This window comes from Mauremys reevesii, linkage group 2 (genome assembly GCF_016161935.1).
Source record: "Mauremys reevesii isolate NIE-2019 linkage group 2, ASM1616193v1, whole genome shotgun sequence".
In the NCBI taxonomy this organism is placed as follows: domain Eukaryota; kingdom Metazoa; phylum Chordata; order Testudines; family Geoemydidae; genus Mauremys; species Mauremys reevesii.
The window spans coordinates 125,478,801-125,502,887 of NC_052624.1; the positions used below are offsets into that span (position 1 = coordinate 125,478,801).

At 44.5% G+C, this 24,087-nt stretch overlaps 1 long non-coding RNA gene across 7 annotated transcripts in view; it reads left to right on the plus strand.

Moving 5' to 3' along the window:
• LOC120397644 overlaps positions 1–23,359 on the plus strand; it is a 67,198-nt gene extending 43,839 nt beyond the window's left edge. For 4 of the 7 annotated variants that reach the window (XR_005593908.1, XR_005593905.1, XR_005593912.1 and 1 more), the window contains 3 exons: positions 11,886–12,033; positions 19,269–19,393; positions 19,508–23,359. This is a non-coding gene — a long non-coding RNA (uncharacterized LOC120397644). Of the gene's footprint in view, positions 1–10,015; positions 10,197–11,885; positions 12,034–19,268; positions 19,394–19,507 lie in introns of all 7 variants that reach the window. The other 3 variants (XR_005593910.1, XR_005593906.1, XR_005593909.1) reach the window with 2 other exon arrangements.
• Positions 23,360–24,087: the final 728 nt, after the last annotated feature.

Genomic DNA, 24,087 nt, shown 5'->3' on the forward strand with positions numbered 1-24,087 from the left:
CCTCATCCATAGCCCCTTTCATAGCCCCTAACTTCCAGAAATGTCGCATGGGCCTCCCCATCATGTCCACTCTCTCCTCTCTGTAAGTCAGATTGATGAACCATCTAGATTTGTGAGACTGAGACCCTAGATTGTACCTCAGCTGGGACAGCTGCCAGAGAAGCAGTGGGAACTATGCTCCTCTCAGCTCCACCTTCTTATCTTCCCCCTCAAAACAGCACAGTGACCATGGAGGGAGCAGTGGGAGCTGTTACTGCAGGAGAGTTACTGTCAATTTGAGTTTTTATCAATTGAGTTCAATCTCACAAATGTTAAGAAATGTGCTGTGACTCTCTTGTGACAGGAACAGTGAGGGTATGAAGGGCAAAGCTATGTGGTTGAAGAACTTGATCTATGAGCCATGTAATATCTCTGGGGCACCATGAAGCCAAAGGACATAGTATTAAAATGATAGAGGCCAAACAACATGGCAAAGGCAGGTTTCTTTTGTGATTCTGATGTGAATGGGATCTGCCATATTGCTTGGTTAGGTCTAACATGGTGATATATCAGGCCTCACTTAGCCGGTCTAGTAGTTCTTCCACGAATATGGAAGGGGCATGAGTGAACATTGAATTTGGAGATGGCTTGACTTTTCTAAAGTCTATGCAAATACTGGATAGTGCCATCTGGCTTACAACCAGACTTCACCATTTGTTGCAGGATTCTTCAATGGCCTCTGTTTCCAACATCACATGGACCTGGGAGACAAACACTGTTGAGAAGACTTTTACAAGGCTTCTCACTTAGGCCTTCTGTTCTGTAGAGGTGTTTCCTCATCTGTATAGTGTCTGGGTCCAATGAAGTGGACACTTGGGGACTGGGTCTGACTCAGGGGGATAAGGAGCAATAAATAACCTCTCATGCTCCTTCCATGGCTTCAGAAGGTTAACATGGTAGACCTAGGTTAATTTCCTCTTATTGGGCTGCCTGATTTTGTAGTTTACTGACCCAACTTGAGGTACTACTTTGTATGGGCTTGCCATTTAGGGCAAGTAACTTAGACTATATACTTAGAAATAGAAGAAGAACCGATTGCCCAGCTTAAACATGCACCTATACACAGTGATGAGCTGCCAAAATATTAACAACTGGTTCCCTCCTCCTCACCCCATGAGGGGGTCATGCCGCTCCTGAGAATCCTGCCCCATCCAAACCTCCACGTTCCTTGACAGCGCCCCCCCGGACCCCTGCCCCATCCACCCCCCTTCCCTGTCCCCTGACTGCCCCCTGCTGCCCCATCCAACCCCTGCTCCTTCCTGACTGTCCCCCCAGGACCCTTGCCCCCATTCAATCCCCCTGTTCCCTGCCTTCTGACCGCCCCAACACTAATCCACCCCCCCAACTCCCCTGCCCTCTATCCAACATCCCCTCCATGCTCCCTGCCCCCTTACCGCACTGCCTGGAGATGGGGGCCGGGCCGGGCCGGGGCCGGGCTAGGCCACTCGGCCGGGGTTGGGACCGGAGCCGGGACACTCAGCCGGGGCCGGAGTTGGGGCGCCCAGCTGGCCGGGGCCGGGCCGGAGCCACACCACACTGCCAGCCGAGGTCGGGACCAGGCCGGAGCCGTGCTGCCCGGGGATGGGGTCGGGGGCTAGGCTGGAGCCGTGCAGCGCCTGGAGCCCTCCTTGCATCCCCGCCCCTCTGCCTCAGCTCTCCCAGGCTTCCCGCGTGAACAGCTGATTCGCAGGAAGCCGGGTAGGGGGGAGGAGAAGCCTCGGGAGCGTTCGGGGAGGAGGCAGAGGCGGAGTGAGCTGAGCTGGGGCCGGGGGAAGGGCAGGGAGCTGCTGGGGCTTTTGTTAAATTTAGAAGCCCTTTTCGAACCGGTTGTCCCTCACGGGACAACCGGTTCGAAAAAGGCTTCTAAATTTAACAACCGGTTCCCGCGAACCGGTGGGAACCGGCTCCAGCTCACCACTGCCTAAACACCCTTTTGTTATAGGTTTGCTCCTAAGACCTTAGGTTGTGCACTAAGGAGGTTTTCTGTGGCAAAGGACCATAGGATTTTGAGCATCTCCAAAAGTTTCAGAATATACTTTACCACATTCTTCGTCCTAGGAGATTGTTCCTCCCACATCTCTTGGACCAGGTCAAGAATTTCCTGGCATTGTCTCTCATGTAAGAGTTCAAACGGGGAGAATCCAGTAGATTACTGGGGAATTTCTCAAATAACAGAAGAAGGATCAGCTGATCCCAATGTCAGGGATCCTGAGCAATAATTTTTTTTAACATTCTTTTCAGGGTCTGGTTGAATTGTCCAGCCAGACCATCCATTTGTGGGTGATAGACAGACGGACATAAAGACTTTATTGTTAATAGAGTGTATATTTCTTTCAGCCCCTAAGATGTAAGGATGGTGCTGTAGCCCATAAGGCCAGTTTACTAGCTTGCTATATTGCACAATGTTTTCTTTTGCTTTGATTCATATTATTTTGTTATCATATCTTATTATTAGTGAATCATAGTATTTTCTTGGGTTTTGTTTATGTTGAATGCTAGTTTATGTTGTTCATAAGATTTATCTATAATAGTTGGCTGTAATGCAAGTAACCTACAGGCCTGTATCCTGTATGATTAGCTAGAGGAAGTTAGTCTAAGTCAGGGGTTGGCAACCTTTCAGAATTGGTGTGCCAAGTCTTCATTTATTCACTCTAATTTAAGGTTTTGCGTGCTAGTAATAAATTTTAACCTTTTTAGAAGGTCTCTTTCTGTAAGTCTATAATATATAACTAAACTATTGTTGTATGTAAAGTAAATAAGGTTTCAAAATGTTTAAGAAGCTTCATTTAAAATTAAATTAAAATGCAGAGCCGCTGGACCGGTGGCCAGGACCCATGCCGCCTTCGGCACCCATGTCATAGGTTGCCTACCCCTGGTCTAAGTGTTTGCAACCTTTGGCATAGATAAATGGTCTACCGGTCACCCCCTTTTACTTTGGGGAACTGAATGGGGAACTGAACAAAGAACTGAATCTGTTTACCTTAGGTCTGGGCACACCGCAGGACATGGAAGTCATGAGTTAGGCCACGGGTAATGGTTTTGGGAATGAGATGATCGATACTGATATGTATGAGTATATGTCATAATATGTTAACCTATAGAGTAAGTGTACCTGAAGATTTATGTGGGTGAGGAAATAAGATTTGGGCATGGTAGGTTGGGCCTAGATTCTGGCAGTGGGCAGCACTTGGACCCTATAAGAGGGCAAACAACTATGCAGGGTGGTCGCTTTTTCCTATCTTCTATCAAGCTATCAGCTCAGCTTCTCAACACAGCCTAGCTACTCAACACTCGAACCTAATCCCTACCAATTTGGGAAGCCTGGACCATCAGTTCCTCAGGCATGCCAGAGATGAGGCTGGTCCTCTGTATCCTACTACCAGGTCTTCAGGGAAGAGTGTGAGTATGCTAGATTAAATAGTCTTTTAGAATAGATATTTACCACCAGAGGTCATAGAGTTGTAATACTTCTTTGTGATTCTGTGTTTTGTAACATTTATTGTTCTTTCATTCATTTTAATAAAGACCTTAACAAGTGTCCTTGCAATACATCCCGAGAGTCCTCTCATGACATTGTACTCTCTGTGTTCTCTATCTCTGTAGCCTGAATTGGGACAAGAACCTTAAATATCTTCTGATCAGATAAGTGGTGTGCCATAATAAACTAGCCCATAAATTCAGGTCAACAGTGCCTTGATCAATGAGGATCTTCTTAGGTACTCCTACTTTGAGAAAGTCTTTTAGCAGTTCCACTACAATAGTCTTTTAATTGGGTTTGCACAATGGGATTGCCTCAGGATAGCGGTTAGTGAAAAATCAACTATAACAAATACGTGCTTTTACCTAGCTGCACTTTTTTCTAAGGGCCCAATAATGTCCATCCTGACCCTTTCAAATGGGATGCTGACAAAGAGAGTGGGACAAGAGTGACTTTTCTCATTCCTTTAGGTCCTATTAGCTGGCATTGGGGTAGGATTTGCAAAAGTCTTTAATTTTTTGTGGAATCCTGGGCCAAAAGAAGTAATTCAGAATCCTGGCCAGGGTTCTATCTGTTTTCCCAGTCCCACTTCCGACCTCCTCTGTGGGACCCTTTAACACAAATATGGAAGAGGCAGGTCTACCATCACCCACCAGACCCAGTGGGATACTGGATCCCCAGGAGCGGGTCATGCAACATCAAACTGAGAACCATCTGCTGCAGTCCCAAGTGGTGCAGCTCCTAGTGGAAAATCAGACACTCCATGAGCAGCTACTATGGTCCCAGGAGGAAATTTCTGTATTTCAGAACTGGGTTAAGCCACTTCCCTCTGAACTGAGCCCTGCAGTACTGAACATTTTGATGGGGACCTCTATGATTTAGTTGGGTTTGGTCCTGCTTTGAGCAGGGGGTTGGACTAGATGACCTCATGAGGTCCCTTCCAACCCTGAGATTCTATGATTCTATGATTTCAGGGAGTTCCTGAACCAATGCTGTCTCCTTTTCCAGCTCTTTCCTCGAATGTATCCCAGGGTAGGACTAGTGATCAGTTTGCTTACTGGAGAAGCTCTGGATTGGGCCTCCCTCTGTTGGAATAAGGCAGTCTAAATAGCTTCTTTTGGCCTGAGTGCACCAGAAAGTTAAAAAGTTTTGCAGTTCCTGCCCTGAATGCCAACTAGTAGGACCAATGCAGGGGACTGGAGGGGAGGAGGGAAGAACCCCTCTCATCCCCTTCCCCATTGTCAACATCCCCTTTGAAAGGATTGGAATAGACCTCATTGGCCCCTTGGAAAGAAGTGCAGAGGGGTACAAACACATATTTGTAATAGTCGATTATGCTGCCTTCTATCCCGAAGCAATCCCACTGTGCAACACCAATGTAAAGATGATTTCTGAAAAACTGCTGAAAGTCTTTGCTTGAGTAGAGATACCAAAAGAGATCCTCATGGATCAAGGCTGCTGAAACAGGTCTGTGATCTTCTAAAAATAAAGAATGTATGCACATTGGTCTATCACCCACAGACTGATGGTCTGGTTGAATCATTCAACTAGACCCTGAAGGAGATGTTAAAAACATTTTATGCCTTTGGACCTCTGTCATTGGAATCAGCTAATCCCCTCCCCTCTATTTGGGAAGTCCTCCAGTTGTCTATTAGGTTCACCCCATTTGAACTCTTGTATGGGAGACAACCCCGGGGAATTCTCGATCTGGTCTGAGAGATGCATGAAGGGCAGGCTCCTTGGACTGAGAATATTCTACAGTATGTGCTGAAGCTCTGGGAAAGGCTTGAAACCCTGGGAGCCTTTGCCAAAGAAAAACTCCTCAATGCTCAGCAGACCCAGGAGTGAGCCCACAACAAAGGGGCATGTGTGCATGTACTTAAACCAAGTGATTTGGTACTCCTTATGCTCCCAAGTCTGGAGTGCAAGTTACTTGAGAAATGGCAACAACCCTATGAAGTGGTTCACCAAGTTGTGCCAGTTAACTATGAGATTAGGCAGCCCGATAAGAGGAAACCCCCACAGATATATCAGGCTCACCTTCTAAAAATCATTGAAGGAGCAAGAAGGCTTATTTCTTTCCCCTTTACCCACTAAGCCAGAACTGGGGCCTCATGTGCCCACCACAATGGCCTCAGACTCTGTACAGATGGGGGAACAGTTCTGCGCAGAACAGAGGGCCCAGATGAGAAACCTCGTAAGAGCCTTCTCAACAGTGTTCTCCTCCTGGCTGGGGCAGACCCATCTAATGCACCATCACATTCAAATGGAACGCAGGCAGTTTGTCCGTGAAAACCCCCCAGCCACTCTCCAAAACAATGTGAGAGGCCATGAAGCAAGAAGTCCAGGCAATGTTGGAGCTGGGCATCCCTGAAGAATCTCACATTGATAAAGCCTGGTCGTATTAGTCCCAAAGCTGGATGGCACCATCCAGTTTTGCATAGACTTCACAAATATCAATGTGATCTCCAAATTTGATGCCTACCCCATGCCCTGAGTAGACAAGCTATTAGATTGGCTGGGTGAGACCTGGTATATCACCACATTAGAACTAACAAAGGGGTACTGGCAGATCACACACACACCAGAATCACATGAGAAAACTGCCTTTTCCACACCATTTGCCCTCTATCAGTTTCTGACTATGCCCTTTGGTCTCCACGGTGCCCCAGCAACATTTCAACAGCTCATAGATCGAGTTCTGCAACCACATGGCTCATATGCATTTGCCTGTTAGATGATGTGGTCATCTACAGTCGAGAGTTGGAGGAACATCTCACACATGTTGCTGCCATCTTATGGTCCCTATGGCAGGCTAGGCTCATAACAAACCCCACAAAGTACAAGATTAGGAGGGAAGAAATCACCTACCTGGGATATACTTAGGGAAAGGCTAAGTTCAACCCCTCATGTATAAATTCCAGAATCTCAAAGCATTTCTATGCCCTATCATGAATAAGTAAGTCAAAAGGTTTGGGGGGCTCGCAGGCTACTACCTGTGATTTGTGCCAAGGTTTTCAATGATCACAGCACCTCTCACAGACCTAGTTAAGCATAGTACCCTCAAGAAAGTATACTCGTCCAAGGCCTGCAAAAAGGTCTTTCAGAAAGTAAAAGAATTCCCGTGTAAAGAGTCTGTCCTGTTCAGTCCCAACTTCAGAAAATAATTAATTTTATAGACTGACACTTCAGAAGTGGGGCTAGGTGCCGACTTGTCCCAGGAAATAAATGGAGAGGAATTCCCAGTACTCTGCTTGAGCCTCAAGCTGTTTCCCTGGGAACAGGCATATTCTGTAATAGAAAAGGAAGGTCTCACTGTTAAATGGGCTGTGGACTCTCTCCAATGTTATTCATTCAGGCTTGTTACCGATCATGCCCCCTTGAGGTGGTTAAATGCCATGAAGGACACAAACGCTCAGCTTATGTGTTGGTACCTGTCACTCCAGCCCTATGCTTTCTGAATTCAGTATTACTTGGCATATGTAATCTGGTCAAGCCAAGCCACAATGTTCTTATCAACAATATTCAAGGCACGAAGATCTCCAGGAAGTTGAGTCATTTTTCAGTCCTCAACAATATGTATCAGGGTTTCTGGCTGCCCACATTGACATAGAGGACTGTCTCTAAAACACCACTGAAATTCCAGTGTAGCACAAATTCCATGTCCGGTACGAAACTGGTTCAGAAGGTTCCATTGCCTTTGCAGTAAATCAAACCTGGGCTGATGGTGAGAGGGATCCAAGACAAGATAATTATTTGTCACTTTCTCTGTGGATCATGCAGCTCACCACGCATCCTCTATCATAAATCTCTCACCTGGTAAACTTATCCACAATGGGTGCCATGAGGACAGATGATCATGTGGTGGATTAAACAAGTCTTTAATTAACAGTAAATGGGGCATATCATGCAATTTTTTCATGAGCTTTCCAACGCTTTCCTCTCTGCAAACATTGGGCGGAATAATATTGCAGAGAACTGGTACCCATGGTAGATGAATAGATTTAAATGTGCCTGAAATAATATACATGGTGGAATGAAGCTGTACATAGATCATTTTTGTGTGAGAGGAACGAGACTATACTGGAGCACAGTACTCCACCACTGAGTAACAGAGTGCCAAGGCTGAAGTGATGAAGTTGTTACAGCCAGTTTTCCAAGCAGGATGTTGCGTGCTTTGACCTTAGTCACTGTCTTTGTAAGATGGTCACTGTGATGGGTTGGATCAGAGAAAACCCCTTGGGAACTGCCAACTGACGTGCCAAGACTACTACCCCTGCTTTCCTTGCCAGCTTGGGACGTCAGCACCCTGTCTTGCTGAGCCAGACACATCAGTCTGCTCCAACACAGACCCAGGGTCTGAACCATGTGCCCCAAAGCTGCAGACTTAACTGAAGGCAGCTTACAGAAGTGTTCCTGTCTTAACACTCAGATGCCCAACTCCCAATGGGGTCTAAAACCCAAATAAATCCATTTTACCCTGTATAAAGGTTATACATAGTAAACTCATAAATTGTTCGCCCTCTATAACACTGATAGAGAGATATGCACAGCTGTTTGTGCCTCCCCCCGCCGTATTAATACATACTCTAGGTTAATAAGTAAAAAGTGATTTTATTAAATACAGGAAGTAGGATTTAAGTGGTTCCAAGTAGTGACAGACAGAACAAAGTGAATTACCAAGTAAAATAAAATAAAACACACAAGTCTGAGTCTAACACAGTAAGACAACTGAGTACAGATAAAAACCTCACCCTTAGAAGAATCCAGTAAGTTTCCTTTTACAGGCTAGTCTTCTTCTAGTCTGGGTCCAACAATCACTCACACCCCCTGTAGTTACTGTCCTTTGTTCCAGTTTCTTTCAGGCATCCTTGGGGGTGGAGAGGCTCTCTCTTTTAACCAGCTGAAGACAAAATTGAGGGGTCTCCCAGGGGTTTAAGTAGACTTTCTCTTATGGGAGGAGACCCCCTCCTCTCTTCTATGTGCAGTCCAGCTCCAAGATGGAGTTTTGGAGTCACATGGGCAAGTCACATGTCCATGCATGACTGAGTTTCTTACCAGCCAAGCCACATTCCTGGGAAAACTGCGATGTGGATTGGCGTCTTTGAGTTCATTGTTGGCTTAAGTGGTTCTTGACTGGGCACTTAATTTTCACATTCCTTTCTCAAGAAGCTGACCAAATGCTTTACTAAGGTTATCAAGCAAGTATACAGCCAATATTCCTAACTTCAAGTACAAAAATGATACATGCATACAAATAAGAGGAATGTATTCAGTGGATGATAACCTTTACATAGATATGTTACATGGCATATGTAGCATAAAACATATTCCAGTTATATCATATATACATTCATAAGCATATTCCTATGAAGTCTTATGTGGTACACCAGCACAGTCACAATATGTGAGAGTTCTATCCAACGTGACGCCTAAATAGACTGAGTGTGAATCGTGCTTTATACACTGATAGTTGAGAACCATATTCAGCTTTCCACCCACTTGTGCATGATGTAAGTGGAGGACACTTCACACAGTTTTACTTCCACTTTGTATCAGGTGCCACAGACAACAATAATCAGCCATAGCCACCATACTGCATTCAGAACTCTATCAAGTACTTCAAAGGAGTGTGACTGAGTGCCAAGGCATATGTCATGTGCATAAACAAACTTGTGAGACCCAGTATATAGTAGGTCATTCGAATATAAGTTGAATAATGTTGGAGATAATATGATCTTTGCAGGAGGCCATTCTTCTGGTGCCTCCAAGCATTTGTTCTACCACCAATATGTGCACGGAAATGGTGATTTCTCAAAAACAGAGCCATTGCACATACTAACCAACTTGGCATAGTTCTAGACAATTTCATCAAAAGACCGGTATGCCAAACCATATTATATGCTGCAGTCAGGTCAAGGAAAACTGAACCAGTTTTCAGCTTATGTTAGAATCCATTTTCAATTAAAGTTGTAAGTGCCAGTACTTGATCACATGTACTACGACCACAGCAAAAGCCAGCTTCCTCTGGTGCCAGCATGCCTTCCACAGATGATGAAATGGAGGACAATGGATCGGTGTGGGGGACAATGGACCAGCGTTTATGACATGTCCTCCATAAGTACCCAGCTGCAGCTTCTCTGCAGTCTGGAGAAATGGACGATCCAACTAGCAGATGGAATTCAAGGATGATCATGAATATCACTCAACTGGTCAAACAGGTTTCAGATGATGATTTTCCAAATTCAGTATAGAGCCAGAAAAATTCACCAAAATGCTGATGTTTTCTCCCAGGAGTGGGGGAACATCCCGATGGATGGAGATGAGGGAGAGAACTGCCATGCCCAGCTGTAAAGAGGTGCCAAGCACTGAGCTGATCACCTTCATGTTTTTCTTTTCAAACTGCGAATTTTTGACAATAGTGGGGTGGTAGAAAGTGTCTCAGGGAGGGCAGCCGCAGGTGTTCCTGTATGTCAGACCCTTTTGTTGCCCTCACAGGGCCCTGGGCTGTGCTGGACTCTGATGGAATGGGAAGGCCTGGACTCCCTTACCAAAACCGCCCTCAGTATGTCAAAGGGCCTAAGCCCCTGACTAAGAGGCAACACTCCTTGCAATCGAAAACCATCACAGAAGGATGTCTGTAATTGAGTATAATAAAATAGAACTCCTTGGAACAGAGGTAAATGCAAAATAAATGTAAACAAATACTATGCTAATAAAGGTGCGGCATTGCATAAACTTTAAACAGAAAAACAAAACAAAAAACCCAAACCCCTTAACTGGTACTTTCCAGCAAAAAGCAATTCATGGGTTCTAGCCTTTGTTAAGTGTTGCCAAGTTGTTATGAAATCAGTCCTTAGTGGTCAGTCCAGTTGCTGACTGCTCCTCTGTAAAAGTAGGCAGAATGCCATTTGAACAAGACTGTTTACAAGTTTACATAATGATATAATTTCTAAACTACTTCTCATACTGAATAGATGAGGGATGTTAGTTGTTGAGAGGGAAGACAAAATAAACATTTTCTGTTTTTTTAAGAGATTATGAATTTTAAACTGTATGTTGAGTTAAGGGGTACAATTGTGTTGAATCTCACAATAAACTAACCATAGATAAATGCGAATATAGTGAAAAGATGGGAACATTTTCAAGTTTTGCCTTTTCAAAAGCACAGCTATAATATATTCATATACTGGATCAGATTCATTTCAGCTGGTACAAAAAGGTGGAAATCACCCAGGATAGAACAGGTTGTGGTACTTCACCTATCCTATCCCCAAAATTTCTGCTACAGGGAGGTAAACTCTAAAACTTCTATACACCATTTCAGTACATCCCCAATCTGGCCTGGCCTTAGATCCTCACAGCCAGTCACACTCACTGTGTGGATGGTGCTGGCCTGCTCTATGTCCTAAAGTGGCGCTGGAGACAGCTTACACAGTTACACATCCACTTCTGCAGACTTTCTACTTCTGGCGGCTGATTTCTTCTAGCTTCTAGGCAATGAGTGAATTTGGCCCAGAGCCTTTGCCAAATCTAGATCAATTAAAGCATCTGTCAGCAAGAGATTTAATAGAAGCTGAATGTCAAATGTGGAAATATGGTTTGTACAAGGTCTTAACTACTAAATTAATGAATTTAATTTAATTAGATTATTGTTTGTACAATGCTTTGAAGATTAAAAGTGGCATGAATGCATTGCTAGATATTGTTACTAAAAAGCATTAATAATAAGTTGGAGGGTCTAAACTTGTCCTATTCCTATTTAAGAAAAAAATTGTTTGTCAATGAAAGATTTAAATAGATAATTGAATGGTTCAAGAGGTTAGTATCTGTAATTGCCTCCTGGCATGATGTCTGAGAAGATGACAAGCTAGAGCAGTGTTACAAACTATCAATATAAAACTAAAGCTTAAAAGACTGAGTAAGGAGAGGCAATAGGCTTGTGAGAAAATCTCACCCTGCTTCTCTAGTACAGGGACTGGGAAGCAAAACTCCCTGTCTCATTCAGCAGAGGTGACATTTGGGATCCTCAATAGTCACTGTTTAGAACTGATCCCTGCAAAATTCATCTGAGGGGCAAAAGCCCTCCAAAACTCAGTAATCATAAACAGAGGCCACATCTATACTGGTAATTTAGGATCCATAACTGATCACCACTACAACTTCAGTGGCAGGAACAATGGCATAGGCTGTATTGTAAACAGGACTCCAGATTAGACAACATGATGGTAAAAATGCCTCAGTCCTGTCTACATTACAGCCTCCACCATTACTATTATCAGTGGAGCTGCAACACTGGGGGATTATGGGTCCTAATTTTCTAGTGTAGACAGGACCTCACAGAGCAGCTGTTTCCTTTACCCCTCAGCAGGGAATGATTTGTAACTGCATGAAGAGGAAAGACTTGAAGACCATTGTGAAAGCCATTACCATCCCCATGGATCTCAGAGCATCTGCAAGGAGAGCTAATACTTCCATGCCCCAGTTCACCAGGGTATGGTGACCTAAGCCCAGAGGTAAGTGAGGAAGTGGGATACCAGGAGGAAGCCTCCTGATTCATACTGAGAAAGTAGGGCAATCGGCTAGTTATCTTAGGTGCATGTACATGAACGCAAGAAGCTTGGGAAACGAGTAGGAAGAATTGGAAGTCCTGGCACAATCAAGGAACTATGATGTGATTGGAATAACAGAAACTTGGTGGGGCAGTTCACATGACTGGAGCACTGTCATGGATGGGTATAAACTGTTCAGGAAGGACAGGTACAGGAGGAAAGGTGGAGGAGTTGCATTGTATGTAAGAGAGTGGTATAACTGCTCAGAGCTCCAGTATGAAACTGGAGAAAAGCCTGTTGAGAGTCTTTGGGTTAAGTTTAGAGGCGAGAGCAACAAGGGCCACCCGGTGACCACCGGATCAGAAGGATGAGGTAGACAAGGCTTTCTTCAGACAACTAACTGAAGTTTCCAGATCACAGACCCTGGTTCTAATGGGGGACTTCAATCACCCTGACATCTGCTGGGAGAGCAATACAGCAATGCACAGACAATCCAGGAAGTTTTTGGAGACAACTTCCTGGTACAAGTGCTGGAGGAACCAACTAGGGGCCGTGCTCCCCTTGACCTGCTGCTTACAAACAAGGAAGTAGAAGTGGGTGGCAACCTAGGCAGCAGTGACCATGAGATGATTGAGTTCAGGATCCTGTCAAAAGGAAGAAAGGAGAGTAGCAAAATACGGACCCTGGACTTCAGAAAAGCAGACTTTGACTCCCTTAGGGAACTGATGGGCAGGATCTCCTGGGAGGCTAATATAAGGGGGAAAGGAGTCCTGGAGAGCTGACTGTATTTTAAAGAAGCCTTATTGAGGGCACAGGAACAAACCATCCCTATGTGCAGAAAGAATAGCAAATATTGCAGGCAACCAGCTTGGCTTAACAATGAAATCTTTGGTGAGCTTAAACTCAGAAAGGAAGCTTAAAAGAAGTGAAAATTTGGACTGATGACTAGTGAGGAGTATAAAAATATTGCTAGAGCATGCAGGGGTGTAATCAGGAAGGCTAAGGCACAATTGGAGTTGCAACTAGGAAGGTATGTGAAGGGTAATAAGAAGGGTTTCTACAGGCATGTTAGCAACAAGAAGAAGGTCAGGGAAAGTGTGGGACCCTTACTGAATGGGGGAGGCAACAGACAGATTGCTGACAGATGATGTGGAAGAAGCTGAAGTACTCAATGCTTTTTTTGCCTCGGTCTTCACAGACAAGGTCAGCTCCCAGACTGCTGTGCTGGGCAGCACAGTATGGGGAGGAGATGAACAGCCCTCAGTGGTGAAAGATCAGGTTAAGGGCTATTTAGAAAAGCTGGACATGCACAAGTCCATGGGGCCAGATCTAATGCATCCAAGGGTGCTGAGGGAGTTGGCTGATGTGATTGCAGAGCCATTGGCCATTATCTTTGAAAATTCGTGGTGATCAGGGGAGGTCCCAGACGGTTGGAAAAAGGCAAATATTGTGCCCATATTTAAAAAAGGCAAGAAAGAGAACATGGAGAACTAAAGAATGGAGCCTCACTTCAGTCCCCAGCAAACTCATGCAGCAGGTCCTCAAGGAATCCATTTTGAAGCACCTGGGGGAGAGGGAGGTGATCAGGAACAGTCAACATGGACAACCTAGACAAATTGGAGGATTGTCCCAAAAGAAGGGCAAGTCATGCCTGACCAACCTGATTGCCTTCCATGATGAAATAACTGGTTCTGTGGATATGGGGAAAGCGGTGGATGTGATACATCCTGACTTTAGCAAAGCTCTTGATACGGTCTCCTACAGTATTCTTGCCAGCAAGCTAAAGAAGTATGGATTGGATGAATGGACTATAAGGTGGATAGAAAGCTGGCTAGATTGTTGGGCTCAATGGATAGTGATCAATGGCTCAATGTCTAGTTGGCAGCCGGTATTAAGCGGAGTGCCCCAGGGGTTGGTCTGGGTCCAATTTTGTTCAAAATCTTTATTAATGATCTGGATGATGGGATGAATAGCACCCTCAGCAAGTTCACAGGTGACACTAAGATGAGGAGAGAGGTAGATACGCTGGAGGGTAGCGATAGGATCCAGAGTAACCTAGACAAATTGGAGGATTGTCCCAAAAGAAATCTGATGAGGTTCAACAAGGACAAGAGAGAGTCCAGCACTTAGGACGGAAGAATCCCATGCACTGCTACAGGGTGGGGATCGACTGGCTAAGCAGCAGTTCTGCAGAAAAGGACCTGGGGATTACAATGGATGAGAAGCTGAATATGAGTCAGCAGTGTGCCCTTGTTGCCAAGAAGGCCAACAGCATATTGGCCTGTATTAGTAGGAGCATTGCCAGGAGATCAAGGGAAGTGATTATTCCCCTCTATTCGGCACTGGTGAGGCCACACCTGGAGTATTGTGTTTAGTTTTGGTCCCCCACTACAGAAGGGATGTGGACAAATTGAAGAGAGTCCAGTGGAGGGCAACAAAAATGATTAGGGGTCTGGGGCACATGACTTACGAGGAGAAGCTGAAGGAACTGGGCTTATTTAGTCTGCAGAAGAGAAGAGTGCGGGGGGGCAGATTTGATAGCAGCCTTCAACTACCTGAAGGCGGGTTCCAAAGAGGATGGAGCTTAGCTGTTCTCAGTGGTGGCAGATGACAGAACAAGAAGCAATGGTCTCAAGTTGAGGTGGTGGAGGTCTAGGTTGGATATTAGGAAACACTATTTCACTAGGAGGGTGGTGAAGCAGTGGAATGGGTTACCTAGGGAGGTGGTGGAATCTCCATCCTTAGAGGTTTTTAATGGCCTGGCTTGACAAAGCCCTGGTTGGGATGATTTAGTTGGTGTTGGTCCTGCTTTGAGCAGGAGATTGAACTAGATGACCTCCTGAGGTCTTTTCCAACCCTAATATTCTATGATTCTATGCTACTCCAGTCTTTCCCTCTCTTAACGGCATGGATCCTTAAGAGTCCCTTACTGCAGGTTCAGACTGGGGTGTTGTATGAGAGAAATAGAAGCTGTGTGGTGAGCTATTACTGCAAGGGAAAGCATTAAGTAAAAATTAGCATGGGCTGATCACACACAAAAAAGAGAGAGAAAGTATACACAACAAAAAAGGGAAAGTAAACAAGGATCAAATAATGACTTTAGAACGAAAAAGAAAAATAGGCAACCAAACTAATAAATACAATTTTTAAAAAGAGAAAATGAGTAAGCCTCAAAAGAGCACCAAAAATCAATGAGTCAAGGATTAAAATTAACAGCACATGCTGAAAGTAGGCAAGGAAGCCATAGCAATTGGGTCCATCTCTAATTAAATAATGTACTTTTGCAATAAAGGTTTATGAATAGAGGATCCCATTTGGACTTGAGGTTTACTATTAACACTAAGAATTCACTCTAGCTTCAGTTTTATGGATTATAACATCACCTGAACCCATACTTGCTGGAACTAGGGATGCTGGGGGTGCTGCAGCACCCCTTAGATTGAAGTGGTTGCCATTATATACAAGGTTTACAGTTTGGTTCAGTGGCTCTCAGCACCCCCACTATACAAATTATTCCAGCACCCCTGCCGAAACCCCCCCAGGATGGAATTACAACCTTAGACCCCCAGCTCCACAATTATATTCATTAGTATAGAGCTTTACACTTCTTGAAAGCTACAGTGGAACTGGGCTTATTTAGTCTGCAGAAGAGAAGAGTGCGGGGGGGCAGATTTGATAGCAGCCTTCAACTGTATAGAGTATAGAGTATAGAGCTTTACACTTCTTGAAAGCTACAGTGGAACTTGAAACAGGAACAGGTATCTATCCTAGCAGATCTGACTGCAGGATCATGGCCTTATAAATCATAGTTCAGGGGCAGAATTACCAAAAGGCAGCCCTCCATCATCCTTACCTAACATTTAAATTAGAGGCTCTAATTTACAGCACCTCAGACATGCTTAAATGCATTTCCCCTTCCTATGTCTTACTTTCAAAAGTAACTTAGGTATTTAAGGTTAGACATTCCATGCTTTTTAAGCAACTAAAGATGTAGATAGGTTGGCTAGGATCCTAACTCCCACTGATTTCAAAATGTGCTGAGCACATGGACACTTTTGGAAATCCCACTAGGAGCCTATCTGCATTTTAGGCACCTCAATAACTTTAAAAATATGGCCCTAGGAAACTTTTGAAAATGGGACTTAGGCTCCTACATTAGGTAGGAGCTTTGGAAATGTTACCATATATCTTTAAATTAAGACCATTGTGAGGGAGGGGGACAAAACAATAAATCAAATACAAAATAAATGTCAGTAGAAAGAAAGCAAATAATCAGAGGCAAAACATGAACAGTCAAAATATGTTGTAGAGTTAATTCAGAATGGGCACTGATTCAGATGATACCAGTCTCTATCTGAAGAATGCACTAGCAATAACATTCATCTTCTTTCTTTTTTCACATTGGCTACTTGGTAAATTAGCCTGTTATTTTAACTGAGCAACTATAGCAACAATATAGACTATATTTACTTATCCAATATGCAAAGTACAAACTGATACAAAAAATGTTAATATTATACTGGTATTTGATATAGACTTACCAGTTACAAGCTTTTACAGCCTTCTACTTTACCGCATGATGCCAGGTTCTATAATTATACAATGTATTATTCTAGAACATGTCATAATTACATTTAGAGTTGTCAGTTTTACAAGGGAGTTCTTTCTGAAGATAAAACAAATAAAAATACATTGAAAAGGTCATTGGATTATGTCAGTGTGACGCTCTCCTCAGGGCACCCAGAGCCTTACGTCACTGTGTTACTTCTGTGCCTCAGCAAAAATCAGTTTTGCTGGGGCTTCAACTGTGTGTCAGCTCTTGCCACACCAGTCTGTCTGCCTCACCAGCAAACTCCTCAGGACTCTGCCAGTCTTAACTTTGACTTGCAGGTAACAATCCGTGAACTCCCATTCCCATGTACCCCAGAGACATTGCTCTGCAATGTCCAGTCTCTCTCACTGGACTCTCACAGAAGCTATTAAATTTGCTGCCTCCAAAAAGCCAGAACACACACCAGCCTGTTAGTGTACCTCAGAACTCCTACTTTACTTCAGTATAACAGCACTGATATGGTTTATAGTAAAACTGAGAATAAGCTTATTGATAAAGAACATAGATTTAAGTGATACTAAGCAAGAGAAAAGAGACAGGTCTGGTTACATAAAAAACAATATAAATCATGCTTCCAGTGTTCAAGCCTTAACTTCAGCAAGCCACAATCTGTGCCTAAATAGCTTTTTCACTTACATTAAGCTACCAGCATCTCCAGGAGGATCCAACATTCACACAATATTCACTTTGTCACATAAGTGATGGATAACTAAGGGGTTGTCTCCCCTTTATTTTATAGTCCAGTAAATCTTTGAAATGTATTATTCCAAAGTGTATCCCCAGATAAAGTTCTTGACACTGTTTTTGTCTCTTCCTCTTGACTTCCTGTGCTCCTTTACAATTTTTGTGAATTATATGCTTTTTGTTTGTTTGGTTTTGGAGTTTGGGTGTTTTTAGGGTTCAAGTGACATATACAGACTGTTCAAATTTTGTTCTTATGACATAAGTATCCCAAGGCTGCCTAAATTGTGCCCAGGGCATAACTGGGTCCCTGCAACTGCCCATCATTGGCCGGGCACAAAGTTAGTGCATCCCAACCCTTGGACTGTACCTTCTGTGTTGTGCCACCTAGAAGCATAGCACAGGATATTAGCCTCGAGGGTATGTCTACTCTACAAGGTAGGGTTGTGATTCCCCTACTGCTCATGTACACGTTCTTGCACCAGCTCTCATTGAGCTAGCACAAGTATAAAGAGCTGTGTAGCCGTAGTAGCACTGGTCACGGCAGTGGAGGCACAGCTGAGCCATGCTGCATACATACCGGTTTTAGGCAGGTTTGTACTTGGCATGGCTCAGCTGTGCCTCCACTGCTGCTACCAGCGCTACCATGGCTGCACTGCTAATTGTATTCATGCTAATTTGATGAGAGCTAGTAGGAGTATGTATACACAAACAGCAAGGGAATCACACCCCTAGCTCATAGCCCTAGGGTATGTCTGCACTGTAATCTGAGGTATGAATGCAGCATGTCCTAGCTTTACCTGCTCTAGCACAGCTAAAAATAGCAGTGTAGATACAGTAGCATGGACTTCAGTGCAGGCTGTAGAAGCCCACTGGGGACTTTGAATAGTACATACAGGTCTGTCGCATCTTACGCGGATTTAACATGCACAAATTCAGCTTTACGTGATTGGCAAAAACAAAAAAAGAGAAAAATAACAATTTAAATACTGTTCCTGTAGTGCGGGAGATTCTGCCCGCCATTACACTCAATGTAATTTTGACTATATGCGGTTTTCATTTTATGTGCTGACCGCGGAACGTAACCCCAGCGTAAGATGAGACAGACCTGTACTCACATAAATAGCCTGTGCTGAAACTTGTGATGTTATGTCGATACTGCTGTTCTTAGTCATGCTAGCACAGATAAAGCTAGTGTGGATATATGTACCTGTCCTTTAATCACACCTCATATTTCAGTGTACACATACCCTTAGTGTATACTGTGCAGAAGAAGAAGTATCGGAGGAACAGCCCTGGAGGGGCTTGAAGAAGCAGATAAGAATCAAATCAAGACCAGCTTGGCTCTGTGAAACCAAGGGTCCAGATCTATTTCTTTACAGAGAAGAGTGGATTTACGACCTGATCCTGTAAGGTGCTAATCAGCTCCTCAGAAGTAGTTAATGCCTTCCATTACTATTAACTTCAATGGGCACTCTAAGGGCACTCTGCACCTCCAGGATTTGATCACATCTTTTAAGATTGAGCCCTTAAAGTCAGCTTTATATGTCTCTAGACAGTTTGTGTGTGGTTGTGTGTGTGAGAGAGAGCGATAAGGTCCTTAAGCCTCTTATATGCTACTCTTGTTGATGGAGAGGTCATGTGAATGCAGGTTGTGTAAGCTGAATATCAAAGAAGGGCTAATTAAGTGCAGGCACTGGGCAGGTTGCATGGTTGTTTGTGACAATGTGGGTTGGTGAAAGGAAGGTTTGTGACTGTAGATGTTAGTTTTAAAGTGATTTGTAAAATAAAATACAATTTACTGTACCCCAGTGGTATGCACTGGGGAATTTCCACATATATGTGGCACAAATCAGTGTTTAAAATGAAATAATTAACATGCTGGCATGTTCTCCTTTCTCCTCAGGGCTCCAAACTGCCTGAAGATTCTCTAGCCACTTGGTCAGCTCTGAAGTCAGGATTGGTTATTTCCTCCCTTCCAGCTCTCCTTTTCTGCCTGAGATACCCAATACAGTGAAGGAACCTAAATGAGTTAAATAAAACTTTTAAACATGTATTTATTATTTTTGCTTTTGAAATATATGTATTACTTTTGCTGCCCTCACCCCATCTTTTTCCATTTCTTTCTTTCTTTTCCTCTTTCAGGAACTTGCAGAGGGGAAGTCATGCCCTGATTGGCCACAAGGAGGCACTACCTAAACAATTCATTTACAAATTTGCTGGTGAATACAGGCATCAGCCTAGCCCCTGTGGAAGGGAGCAGGTCAGGATTTTAAAAAAAATATCGCCTCCCCGGCAGTATGGACATGGAGCAACTGTTGAAATGGATGATGCAGCAGAAGGTCCAACTCAGCAGCAGCAGCTACAGCAACTCCTCCAGCAGATGATCACCCAGCACCAGCAGCTGATCCAAGATTTAGTTGTTCAGCAGCAACAGCAACAGCAGCTGGTGCAGCAGGTGGTGACCATATTGCAGCCTCCCACAATAGTCGGTCTTCCGGCACAGATCTGACAGAGGCCCCAGTACCAGTCAGACTAACAAAAATGGGACCTGCAGATGATCCAGAGGCCTTTCTCAGAAGGTTTGAATGAGTGGCAGTGGCAACATGGTGGCCACATGAGCAATGGGCAATCTTACTATCACCATACTTGACTGGAATTGCACAAAAGGCCTGTTGTGGGTTAGACTCAGTAATATCACAGGATTATGCATGAGTCAAACTGGCCATTTTAGATTCATTGGCTATCTCAGAGGAAACATTCAGACAGTAATTTTGGGAGGAGCAATATCCTTTGAGTGCCCAGCCCCACATGATGGCATTGAAACTGGAAGAATGGTGTTGGCAGTGGCACAGACCCAAGACAATGGTAGGGGTTCAAGTAGTGGAAATGATTCTGCTCAAACAGTTTACACAGGTATTCCCAGCCAGGGAAGGAGACTGGGTGTTACACCACTGGCTTGAGACAATAACTGAAGCAATCCAGCTAATGGAGATCTCTATGGTGGCTAGGACAGCAATACCCAGAAAGGGACCCTCTTGGGCCAAGGGATAAGCTCTGGTGAACAAGAAACCTGGCCAAGGGGATCTGTGTCCTGAAGGACTCTACCTACCCAGGGCCTCCCTAGCCAGGATTTAGGAAGCCCAGGAAGTTGTGCAAGTCGTGAACAACTCAAACTAAGGAACTGGAATAGTCTAGCTGAGGGTCAGCTCAAGAATCCTCCAACTCTCCCCAGTCTCAAAAAAGGGAAATCCTGGGGTCAGGCACAGGGAAGGCCCATGCAAAAGAGATTACTGAGAAATGAGTGGGACACCCCCATACCAGCAAGCAGGTCCAGGATGTTTATTTTATGTGTGGCCTCCCCTGGCACTGGTACCAAGACTGCCTGTTTATGGAATGCAGTTGTGGCAAGTCTGGACTGCATAGGGCCAAACAGGTTGGCCAGGGCCAGCTAAACTAACCATCCTGGTTAAACTGGATAGAAGTAATAGGCCTTGTGGTCTCAGGGACACAGAGGGGCCAGACCCTCATGAAAGAATCATCAGTACCAACTCCAAGATTGCCAGACAGCACCATCTACTTACAGTGTTTGCATGAGGATGTAAAGCCATATCCCCACACTCAATTTCTGCTATCCACGGGGGAGCGTACAAGACCCCTAATGGCCAGCCTCATGACATCACTCAGTTACCTAGTCATTATTGACTGAGACTGGGACAATTTTGGGGACCTCCTGATGGCATTCTTGGGATCACCCCAGAACACAGAGGCCTCACCACTGGCATCCCCTCAGTTGACTTGGGGCCCAATAGGCCTCACTCATATAGCATATAGCCAGGCCAGAGGGCAAGAGTTCCAAGCAGCTAGTTGCTGCCTTAGGATCCCTGTCATTCCTGCAGCTTATGGTTACCCCCTTATCCAAATCTGAGATCCTGATTAGGTTCTACAAAGTTATTGAAGAACAAAGAGGAGATGAGACTTTAAGCTGATCCTATGTACTAGTGGTTATTTTTAATGGGGAGATAGTGGACCTCCTGCTATCTGAAGTATTCCTCCATTTTGAAATTCAGGGTGAGTGGTTGTACCACCTAGAGAGAGATCAGCAGAGGAAGTTCAAACCCAATTCCTGGTGCCCCAGATGCCCCAGTTTTTCTGGCCCAGGATATATAAGAATGTTCCAGACTTCTATACCTCTTGCCCAGAATGTCAACTAACTGTACCCCAGAGAATGACGAAGGCTATACTGGTCCATCTCCCCTTGGTTGACATACCATTTGTGAGGACTGGGATGGACATGGTTGGGCCACTCAAGAAAAATGTGGGCTGGGTATTGCTAAATCTTCATAATCATGAATTATGCTACCCAATATCCTGAGGCCTTACCATTGTGCTCCACAAACACCAAAGCCACTGCAGCTGAATTGATGAAGATCTTTGCCCAAGTAGGGGTGTCTCAGGAGATTCTTACACATTAGGGAACTAAATTTACATCTCAGGTATGAAAAAAACAAAGCTGACTACTGAAGATCAAGTACCTCCTAACCTTCAACTACCCTCCCCAAATGATGGGTGGTAGAAGGTTTAATCAGACACTAAAAAAAATAATTTGTCACAGATACTTGTCACTGGGACCTGCTGCTTCCCCACCATCACAATCCTGTTTGTGGTACGACAGGTACCACAATCATGCACAGCATTCTCCCCATTTGAATTGTTGTATGGGAGGCAACCATGGGGGATTCTGGACTTAGTACAAGAAATGTGGGAGGAACTAAGTCCCCAAGGTGACAATGTTGTATAAAACATCCTCACTGTTTGCATAAGGCTAAGAGGCCTTAGGCACCATCACACAGGATAATATCCTAAATTCATAGAGCACCCAAGAAACAACCTATAATAAAGGGGCCCACCTCTGAGTGTTCCAACAGGGAGGAGCTTGTTGCTTCCTAAATCTGATTTCTAGTTCTAAGTCAAAACTACTGGCCTGCTGGCAGGGTCCTTACAAAATTATTTGCCAGGTAGGGCCAGTGAATTTTGAAATCAGGCAGTCAGTCAAGAGGAGGACCAAACAAATTTACCATGTCAATATCCTAAAGCTGGGAAAAGCCAGGGAGGGCATATGTATAGCTTGCTACCCTCTGGAATTAGAGTTTGGGCTGCAGACAGACAGCATCTCAGACTTCCGAAGACAGGGGACAATCTCACCAGAGCAGAAGGTCCAAGCCCAACAGCTGATTGCTGCCTTCCCAATGGTATTTTCTGCCCAGCCTGGGTGAACCCACCTCACCACCCATCACATAGCCTGGACACTGTGTCAGGGAAAACTCGCAGCCTTTTCCCCAGAAGCTGAGAGAGATCATGGAACAAGAACTCCAATCTATGTTGGACCTTGGGGTAACTGAGGAATCCTGTAGTGACTGGGGGAGTCCAATAATATTGGTCCCTAAGCTGGATGTAACCAACCAATTTTACATTGACTTTAGAAAAGCCAATGCCATATCAAAGTTACCCCCTGCCATGTGTTGAAAAGCTATTACATCAGCTGGGTGAAGCCAAATATATCCCCACCCTGGATCTTAACCCAAAAGATACTCACAAATTCCATTCACACCAGAATCTCAAAACCCCCCCAACATCCTTTGCCTCCCCCTTCAGCCTGTATCAGTTCCAGACCATGCTGTGGGCCTTACACAGCGCACCAGCAACATTCCAACAGCTAATGGACCACGTCCTGCGGTCCATAACCATTATGCCACTGCTTACCTCAACAATGTTGTGATCTATAGCCAGAGCTGGGAAGGCCACCTAAAGCAAGTAGCTTCTGTACTTTGGTCCATTGAAGAAGATGGACTAACAGCAAACCCTGCACAATACTGCATAGGCAAAGACAAGGTGGCTTACCTCATGTATACATTGGGGAAAGGTCAGGTGCAATCACTTGTGGACAAGGTCCAGGCCTTAAGGGCTTTCCCCACTCTGACTACAAAGAAGCAGATGTTCAGGTTTCTGGGTTTCGTAGGTTACTACCACCAGTTTGTACTGGGGTTCTCATCTATTGTGGCCCTCTCACTATTAAGCTTAAAGAGAGTAGCCCCCAAAAAGATCCACTGGACAGAAGTCTATGAGGCAGTCTTTCAGACCCTAAAAATCTCACCTTTGCAGAATCTTATACACCCTAGATTTCACCAAGGAATTTCTCCTACAAACTGATGCCTCTGAAATTTGAGGTATTGTCTATGGTGGTTGATGGTGAGGAACACTCATCCTCTACCTAAGCTGAAAATTGTTCCCAAGAGAAAAGGCCCACTCCATGATAGAAGAAGAGGACTTATTTGTGAAATGGGCTATGGAGGCACTCAGATGTTACCTCCTTGACAATAAGTTTACCCTAGTCATGAATCATGCCCTGCTACAATGGCTTCATGCCATGGAAGACACCAGCCCCTGAAGCATGTGGTAAGACCTATCCCTCCTAGTTCTGGATACAGCATTGGCCTGCAGGTGCTCACCAAAATGCAGATTTTTTTTCTCTCAGGATAGAGGGAAGCTGGTTGGGGAGAGCCATAACTCAAGCAATATCCTGAAGGAGATGGAATGTGATGAGGTAGATAGGCCCCATACTAGCAATGAGGGGGTTAAAGATCCCTCATCCTGCTAAACCTGCAGCCAATCTCAAATGTGGAGATGGGAGTTAAAAGGAGAAGACCTAGCCCAGTTCAGATCAA